The 10,457-nt window shown below is 41.9% G+C and overlaps 1 pseudogene; it reads left to right on the top strand.

Annotated features, from left to right (window-relative positions):
* LOC115278851 overlaps positions 1-503 on the top strand; it is a 6,351-nt pseudogene extending 5,848 nt beyond the window's left edge.
* Positions 504-10,457: the final 9,954 nt, after the last annotated feature.

Raw genomic sequence — 10,457 nt, 5'->3', positions numbered from 1 at the left:
TTTGAAGGTTGGCTTGCTGGCTATCAGATGAGTTTTGACACAGCCAAATCCAAACTGTCACAGAATAATTTCGCCCTGGGTTACAAGGCTGCAGATTTCCAGCTGCACACCCATGTGAATGACGGCACTGAATTTGGAGGGTCTATCTACCAGAAGGTTAATGAGAAGATTGAAACGTCAATAAACCTTGCTTGGACAGCTGGCAGTAACAATACCCGTTTTGGCATCGCTGCTAAATACAAGCTGGACTCTAGAACTTCTCTCTCTGCTAAAGTAAATAATGCCAGCCTGATTGGATTGGGTTATACGCAGACTCTTCGACCAGGAGTCAAACTGACCCTATCAGCTTTAATCGACGGAAAGAACTTCAATGCAGGAGGTCACAAGGTTGGGTTGGGATTTGAACTAGAAGCTTAATGTGGCTTGAGTAAAGCATCTGATTTGTCCTTGGAGGTGAAGAGAACCCACTATGTTTTGGCCTTAAAATTCTTCTGTGAAATTTCGAAAGTGTGAACTTTTTATTCTTCCAAAGAATTGTAATCCTCCCCACACTGAATTCTAGAGATCGCAAGTCCATCTTAAGGGAGGTACTTGAAGGCATGCCTGGAAGTTGTCATGTTTGTGCCACATGTCAGTTGAGTTCCACAGTGTTATTTTAAATGTGAACCTCAGCGACAATGTAGTGTCCTGTTCCAGAGGAAACGACCCCATCCTCCAGTTTGTACATCACGTCCTGCATGTCCCACACCACTGTTTCATGACCTTTTAATATATTGGTCTCTGTGCTGTAGTGAAATCTTTGGTTTTGCATCAGAGTAAAATAAAATAAACCCATCACATTTGGAACATAATAAAAAAAAAAAAAGACCCCTGTCCTCCTGAAGTTGCCGTTCCTGAGGACAGAGACCAGAAGACACACAAGGGAGCACACAAAGGCTTTCTCGTTGGGGTGCATGTTGCGGAAGAAATGACACAGGGCAGCATATGGGGAAAGAGATCTTTCTGGGGAGTATGATCTGGAAATATCTCTCCAAAAAGTTGACTTCTCAACTGGAAGCAAGACAATCAGGCAAAGAGCAAGAGGGGCTCCTACAGCAAAGAGGAGTCCCCTGCCTGCTACTCTGCTCTGCCTTCCAGCGCACAGCATGACCCACACAGTCACACCCGCCCAGGACTCCAGCAGTTGCACCCACCTTGAGTGCACCCACCTTGAGGAGGTGCCCAACTGGTTGTGGAGAGAAAGCAAGACCCAGACCCAGTGAATGCTGTAAGGACCTCAGAATGGGGGAGTGGTGGGTGGCTCAGTCAGTTAAACATATAACTTCCAATCTGGTCATCATCTTGTAGTTTGTGGGTTCAAGCCCCACATCAGGCTCCATGCTAACAATGTGGAGCCTGTTTGGGATTCTCTCTCCCTTTCTCTCTCTCTGCCCCTGCCCCACTTGCACACAGGCTCCTTGCACGTGCTCTCTCTCTCTCTCTCTCATAATACTAAATAAATAAACTTTTTTTAAAAAAAGGGTGACCTCAGAATAGAGAGGTGAGCTCATCCTGGGTCTGAGGGTGGGCCCCGGGATGCACTGCACGGAGGAGGAAGTGAGATTTGGAATTAGGGAGCAGAGCAGTGATTTCAGGCTCTGGGATCAGGCTGTGGGTTTGAAACCTGTCTCTCTGCCTATCAGCTTTGTGACCTTGAGCAGATAATCTTTGTAAATTGCACTATCTCAGCTGTAGGACAGGGATGACAATAACAGCATCCTAATATGTGCTTAGGGTTTAGCACAGCATCTGAGAAACTGTAAGTGTTCAGTAAATATTAGCTATTATTGTTAAATAGTGAGGAGAGACAGTAACTCATTAAATATGTTCCAGAATACAAAAAGAAACAAGATGCTGGCCTTTCTGCTCAGGAATCTCTGTGTGCTCACAGTAATGGGAGTTCTCAAACTTGCTTGGATGAAACATCAGGTCTCTGAGGCCTTGAGGGAGGTGCTGTGCCCTGAAATCAAATAATGACGACTTATTTTCAATGATCAAGGAAAAAATTCATTTGAGATCACATATTTTTCTGGTTTCAAATTTTCTTCCCAGATATATCTTTCTTAAACTTTGGACATCTGCTACCTAAAGTACTGGCAGATGACAAAATGAATGAACAAGCAGCAGAGAAATATTACCAGAAAAACTCAGGAACAGCCGATCGTGTTTAGACCAACATCTTGTTCTTTTCGTGGATATGGGTACTCAGGTTGTGGTTTTTAAATCAGAGGCAGACTGTCAGATTGTCTGGAAGGAAAACTGTTCCTACTCCCTATCCCAGAATTAAATATATCACCGTTTCATGGTGTTCTTCATAAACAACCATGCATTCCAGGTGCTCTATCACCTAAATAAACTCAAGAATCATTCTAGAAAAGTTCAAAGCCCTTGCTTGACAGAAAGTTTCTAATTCATCCACCCACTCTCCTATGAACTGAAAAGTGGAATTTGGTAGAAGTATAAGAGTGGCAAAAAAAAAAAACCAAAAAAAAAAAAAAACAGGTAAGAGAAGGGGACTAGCAGACTGTTATCTCCTTGAGGAAGAAAATGAAGCTCAGGAGACAATTGATGATGTTCCCAAGGTCACTCAGGAAGCTGACAAAGAACTAGAAGCAAGAATGACATCTCAGGGAGTAATAGTTAATATCAGTCTCTGTTGTGTACATAAAAACCGCTGAGCTTCCCAGGGGCAATGATAATAAACCGTGTAATTTAAGAACTCTAACTGCAACATATTTTGAGGGTTCTAGTCCCAGAGGCACAATAAATAAAAGGATCTCAAAGCAGCAGGCAGAAAGTGTCTGGTCCTTTTAATGGATGATGTCCCAGATGGCACAGTTCTCCCCGCAGAGCACTCTGCACATCCGTCCGGGCCTCTCTGGCTTTGATTACAATGGAGACTCCTCTCTATCAGTTATGTCTAGTGTCCAGCTTAAATGCAACTCATTCCATGAAGTCTGCTGGAATCTCTCCTTACCCCAAATATCTTTTCTTTAGCGATGGCTTTTATCTGTTTTCCAGTAAGATCCACCTGAGAAATACCTTGATATGCTTGCATGGACTCTAATGCTGCTGTAACAAATTACCACAAATTTAATGGCTTAAAACAGCTCAAATTTATTATATTACAGTCCTGGAGGTCAGACGAGGGTTTCACTGCATTAAAATTAAGGTGTTGGCAAGACTGTTTCTTTCTTAGGTGTCAGGGAAGATTCCATTTCCTTGGCTTTTTCTATTTTCTATAAGCTGCCTGAATTCCTTGCGTACAGATCCCTTCCTCCATCTTCAAAGCCAGTGACATAGCCTCTCTCTGATCCTCCTTCCATCATTACATCTCCTCTTCTGAGTACAGGCAGAAAACGGTCCCTGCTTGTAAGGACTCATGTGATTATGCTAGACCTACCCACCCGGATCATCCAGGATAATCTCTCATTCTCAATGTCCTTGATTGAATCACACTTGGAGCATCCCTCGGCCATGTAAGGTAACATATTCACTGGCTCTGGGAATTGGGATATGAATCTCTTTAAGGAGCCATTATTCAACCTACCACAGTCCACCTTTTGCCCAAAAGATTCATGTTTGTCTCACACACAAAACACATTCTCTCCATCCCAAGTTCCCCAAAAGCCTCATCCCATTACGGGATCACTCAAAGCTCAAAACCTTGTATTACAAATCAAATCAGTTCAAAGGACCCAAATCTCAGTATCTAAATCATCTAAATTATGTAAGGGGAAGGCTCTGGATATAATCCATCTTGGGACACAATTCATTGCTGTCTGTGGGCCTGTGAAACTCAAGAGATAAGTTATCTGCCCCCAAATGCAATACCAGGAAAGACATAAAATGACAGTTATAGATATCCCTTTTCAAAAAGGGAAGAAAATGAAAGGGGAAAAAAAGAATCAAGCAATTTTGAAACCCAGCCAGGAAAATTTCATTAGGTTTCAAGGCCTATGAATAATCCTCTGAGGTTTGTGGCTCTTCCTTCTGGGTCCATTGCTCTACCCTCTGGGGTTGAGCCTCTGTCCCGAGTTATCCTTACTTTTTCTTAAATATGGCACTTGCTTGCAACTGAGTAGTTTTATCAGCTTGTTTCTTGCCAGTACAATGTGAAGGCAAACATCCTTTCTTTCATTTAGTAATCTCTTTCAGCCCAAGCTGATAGTACAGAATTCTCAAGAACTCTGTAAGTCTCCTGTGTATGTCATGGGGATTCACATGCAAGTCCCATCTGTTCTTAGGCCCTCTGAATCCTACTCAAGTTTCCTCCTCCTTCCATCTCAATAGAAACAGAGTCAGCCCAGGGATGGTCTCAAGGTGCCCTCAGAAATATCTACCATTGCCCAACACTCTTGCTTTCGTTTGGGATATGTGTAATGGTGAGGGGGAAAAAAATTCTTGAACTGTCTTCTGTTCATAATATTCTGTTGCTTTATGATATAAAAATCAATGCTCTGTAGTCCTTGGAACTCTGAATTTTGATACTCAAAGCCAGGGTTTTAGCCTGGAAGACTCCAAAAGCATGGTTTCTGCAACTAAAAACTCTGGCTATACACCTGACTTCATTATTCTAGTCAATGTATGTGGAAAACTCTCACTCACTCCCACTTATGGAAGAATGATACTAGACAAAGAGAGTCTTACACCTGTTAATAATCAGATTATATACTGAAATATGTTATGGGGTCCGGTTCTCTTGGTAATTCTCAAGGTGGGGATTAGTATCCCCATTATAAGAAATAGATACATAAAACATGAACAACTTGCTCAATGACACCACTCAATGAAGTGTCTAAGTGTATATTCAAACTTCAAACTTCAAAATGGAACTGAGGCAAGCAATTCTTACAAATACTCACGTCAGATAATCCCGCCCACCGTCAATTTCCACATTTGTTCAATGACGATACAGTTCAAAACCCCTCATCTACAACTCCAGAAATGTTGTTGGGATTGTCGTTTGCAAGTCTGGTGCCAAAATAAGACCTGAACTGATACATGATGTCAGTTTTGGCTCAGTGCTTCCACTGATCACATATGCCTCTGCTGCTAGTTGATATTTTTGTTACATGGAGACAGGATGGGGTTGGGACTTTTAATTATGCTCTGAAACTGTAAAAATAATAATAAAAAGGGTAAAAATACCCCAATGTATAACAGAAGAAGAGAAAGGAATGATATTCTTATCAATAGCAAAGAAAGGGGAGCTGTTATGGTATGCCTGTGAGGTCACTTACCATGGGATATAAAGGGAGAACCATCACCATATACAATTTAATGAAATTGAAGACAATTTGTTGTTTTACAGTGACTATCACAACCAAGAACTACAGAAAAATTAGTGGAACATTGCCTTGAGGAAAATAGAAAGATCATGATTTCGGATTTATTAGATTTGAAAATGTACCGTGAACATATACCACTGACTTGCTTGCTGATCATGAAACCACAGCTTGGCTATTCCATAAAGCAATAAACATGGAAGGTAAGTGTGAATATTCAGAAAGTTGGCTGCAGAAACTTAAAAAGTGTCAGTGTGTAAAATATTTGCAAATCTGTAGTGAAAAAGCTTCTGTTGATCATGAAGCAACTTAGAATTACATGTGTAAATTTGCCAAGATCATATCTGATGAACACCTTAATCCTTCACAAATTTGCCAATGCTGAGGTCAGAGCTCTCCACAGGCGCAGTTTCTAGAAAAACCTGAGCAATGGCTAATGAGAGGACCCCACCAGGTTTTGACACTGAGTCCAGGGTGACTGTTTTTAGATGTGCCAGTTCTACAGGAAAGGTTAAGTGGATAGCAACTGGAAAGAGCCAACTTCCAAGATGTTTAACTGATGTGTGCAACTTATCTGTCACTACTGTGGGCGAGCACATAAATACCTCCTGACTGATTCAATACCTTTCTGCACGCTTGAGTTCATTGCAGGTAACCTGGACTGGAAAAAAAAACTGTAGTTTTATGGCTTCTGGACACTACTCCACACATCCCTTTCCTAAACATGTTGGAGAAAACAATGCTTTCGGTATTTAATTCCTCCCTCAGTATTACACCTGTGATACAACGCTGTTGGTCAAGACATTTTATGCCCCATGGAGGACAAGCATAAATTCCACTCCGCCTTTTGTTCTCCTTTAGCTGAATGCCTACTGCAGTGAACAACGGCTGAGGAATCCAAGACATGTGAAAAGAGTTAAGATGGTCATTTCTGCAGTAGGTAATGCAATACATCAACACTGACATGCTTGGCATCGGCTTTGGACTATAGGGGTGTTTGAAAATGAACCTGCAGAAGAAGACTTTAAGATTTTATCAATACTGAGAATGGGATCATGCCAAACTTCACAGATACACTGAAACTTCATCAGATGAACATGTAAATAAACTAGAAGAGGTTAGCATGGAAGTGCTGAACATGGCACTCTTATGGTGAGAAATTGTGGCAACAGTGTTGAATACAGGGAAGCATGAGCTCAGCAGTGACAACAATGATGATGACATTGTAAACCCCAATTAAATACTTCCATTGATGACAGGTTAATGACGATCCCAGGAGCAAGGCAGTAACTCAACAGAGAATGAAGAATCTCTGTCCTTCCTGCCCCATTCCTCTCCACTGAACTTAGATTTCATAAATATATGCACACACATGGTGAGATGGGATTTTTATCTGGTGGGTAATTTGCAGAATTAATTAAAGATGTGAATTATCTCTATTGACTCAACTTATTTCCACAACTTTGCATGGGACACCTGAAAAATGGCATGGGGGGTAGGAGGTATAGAGTGAGTGCAAAAAGAAGATAAGGAATATTCCTAACCTAAGTATCTGGAAAGGGATGTAGGACAGAGGGCAAAGGTCCTTGAGATTTACTTGCCTGAATTTGAAATCCTGGTTGAGCCATTTGCTAACTGTGTGACCTTGGCCAAGTTATTTCACTTTACAGTGAAATATTTCACACCCAAGGTCACATTGTACAATGTGGGTAATAATTGAAATGATCTCACTAGGTTACTGTGAAAGTTGATGAGTTTAAACCACTTAGGATAGTGTCTGACACATAATAAACACTAGAGAAATGATAGCTATTATTATTATCAGCCCCTTGAGAAGGTGATATTGAGACAAGTGATTCACACATGGGAGAGACTTCAAAATGTTAAAATAATGAATGAATAAATGAGTGGCCTATATTCCACTCCAGATTCTATCTTTATCCTTTTATTCAGTTATTGCCAGGTGTGACGCTAACCCTTTTTTTGTGTGTCTACACTGAATTCAACTAAGTCAGTGGCCATGACCATGACCCCCCCCCAAAAAAACAGCAGTCAACATAAAGGTATTTTAAAATGATAATACCCACAATAAATGTAAGTCTTTGAAAATGGCCACTCATCAAACATTGCTGATAGTATAAATGGATGCAAGAAATGCTCTTTTCTAAATTTATCCCATAAAACAGAAACATCGACAAGGATTTATGTTAGAGGACATTCATTTCCTCAAGGGTTACAGGACACCAGTCCTGCTAAAGCCTGAACACTACTATTTAATGATAACCTGCATATGCCAAACATGGTTAAGGATGCTCTATATTCATTTTACCATTGATATATTGCCAAAGCTTTACCACGGAAGTTTTATTATCTGCATTTGAAAGATAAGTAAACCAGGAAACACTGTGGTTTCCTTACTTTCCCATAGTCATACTCCTGGTCAGTGAAAGAGCACAAATTGAGTCTAGATCTATTGGATACCAAAGCCATGCTTATTCTAATGTGCCATTCTCCTCTGTGACATGCTTACACCTGCTAATTACTGTTATTATTGTCCCAAGCCCATGGCTCCATGATTCAATGAGTCTAGGACTGTCATGCTAATTTTTACAAATGTCTTCATCACCCAGCTTTCTGGAACTTAACTCTTTCAAGAACCCTCAAGCTAAGGGCAAGTGGTTGCTGGAGCTGATTTACCTATGTATCAGCTACACTCTTCCTTTTCTTGCTCTGCTCTGACCTGCAAGCTACACTTGCTACCCATCTTTCCCACTAGCTTCTCAGTAGTTTCACCCAATGGAAAATATTGGCAAGCAATCTGGATATCAGAGAAGGGGAGAAATCAGATCCTGCAGCTGACTGCCTGTCATGGTCCTAGTCTCCTGCCTGGCTACCAACTAATGCAGAATGGTAGAATGATAGTCACAACATGGGTAAGTTTCTGGGGCCATGCTTAGGATTTTCCTGAAACTGAAGAAGTGATGACAAAGGAAGAGCAGTGGGATATCCAGAGTCTGGGTTTGAGTTCCTGAGCCTAGCTAGTTGCTATGACTTTGGATACATCATTTCCCCTCTCTGTGTCTCCATTTCCTTATCTAGAAAATGGACACTTTGACACCTCCATGTCCTGTGAAGTTTAATTTCTAGTCCTGGGTCTGTAATTATCAGAGGCATCTCTATACCCTGCATTGCTCTCATGAGCCTCTGGGACATGGGTGAACCGTCTGTGCTCACCTGCAAAGCAATATATCAGGGGTGCTGGGGCCTCTTGGAGTCTCTTTCCACTCAAAGCAGAGGCATCACGTCCCGCACACCCACCCCCTTCCTGCTGCCTATCCTCGGTCTCCCTCAGGGAACTAGTTTTTGAAGGAAGGCACGGTGCCTGGAACTTTCTCTTTTTTTTTTTCTGCTGTAAGTCATGGATTGACCATCACATGTAATATAACTTAATAACTCCTTGTGAACAGTGGGAACAAGTGATTTTGCCCTGAAGATTTTTCATTCAGAATTCAACTAATTGGTTATGATAATTAGCAGAAATGTAGCTTTCTACTGCTCACTTGGGAGCAGGCTAACTGGAATAGTGCAGGCTGTTGTCGCTACCCAGTGCCACACACATGCAAGTCCAGCAGACGTCTTTATGAACATGAGGGTTCTGTCAGCTCTAATAAAGCTATCATGTTTAAGGCCTGCTTCCACCTCATAGAATCTTCCTACAAGCCGCCGGGGCTGGTCCCAGCAGCTGCAAAACGGATCGAGGCACAGACTCGTCCTCGAGAAGACCCCAGAAGAGTGGGGTCTCAAGCTATTTTTTTAAACCATGCCCTCTTTATATAAACCTCAACTTCTCTTTTCCTTCCTGATCTGACATTTCACATTGAATTATGAAATGGATCAAACCAATACTAAGGTAGTCTATGCTTTTTTTTTCATAAAATCAAGTAAAAAATTTATATGCTCTTTCACAAGTGAACTATCCCCATCTCCCAAGGACTTTGATATGCCTCCCCCTGGATAATGCATCACTTCTGCTCATGTGTGGTTGGGAATCACTGATCCGGAAGGAAAGGACTTTATCAGATCTTTTGGTATAAAACAAGTTTTCCCTGCTTTCAGATTTCACAATGTGGATGCAGAGGAGCCCAGAGGCAGGAAAGACAGCCCAGGGTTTGATGGTGGGCACACCGACCTCCAACTTCCAGCAGCTCCACTCTTGACAACCTGCATCACCTAAGGGAAGATGCCTGGTCCCTCCAACCCCAGTTTCTATGTCCCTAAATGGAGAAAGTAGCCAACACCCACCTGACAGGTTCACTGTGAGGACTGAATGAGATGTGTGAACTGATACATGAGATAGCCAATACATCAAGACTTTACTACCTGCAGGGGCTGTGTCAAGTGTTTTACAGCTCATCTACCTTTCACAAAAACCCTTTGAAGTAGATGCTGCTATCCCATTTTAGAGATGGGAAAACTGAGGCTTCAAGGAATTAAGTCCCTTGCCCAGAGTCTCAAACTATCAGATGACCAAGAAGAGACTTAAAGCCAGATCTGTCAGACCCCTTGAGCAGTGTTTTGAACCATTATGTTATATGGCTCCCAACACACATATTACCTCCCTTCCCTTTGTCAGCAATGCTGGCCACGTAAACTGAAACCTACCACAATACTATCACTTCTACAAGGACAGATATATTAGTCAGCTTGGATTGCCTTAACAAAATACAACAGACTGGGTGACTTAAACAACAGAAGTTCATTTCCTCAAGTTCTGGAGGCAGGAAGTCTAAGATCAAGGTTCTAGCCAATTTGGTTTCTGGTGAGAGCTCTCCTCCCGGCTTGCAGACAGCCGCCTGCTTGCTCTGTCCTCACATGGCCTTTCCTTGGTGTGTGTATGGGAGGATGGACTGAGATTGAGAAGGAGAGAGCACTCTGGTGAGTTTCCTTAATCCTACCAGACATTAAATCCTATCAGAGCCAGGCCTCCCTATTATGACATCATATAACACTAATTACTTCCTTAGAAGCCCCATCTCCAAAGACAGCCACACTGGTGTTAGAGATTCAACACATGAATTTGGGGTGGAGAGGGGGGACACAAATATTTTTTTCTGTAACAGCAAGGATTTT

This window comes from Suricata suricatta, chromosome 15 (assembly GCF_006229205.1).
Source record: "Suricata suricatta isolate VVHF042 chromosome 15, meerkat_22Aug2017_6uvM2_HiC, whole genome shotgun sequence".
NCBI lineage: Eukaryota > Metazoa > Chordata > Mammalia > Carnivora > Herpestidae > Suricata > Suricata suricatta.
The sequence above is the reverse complement of the archived record's forward strand: the minus strand, read 5'-3'. Positions and strand labels throughout refer to the sequence as shown.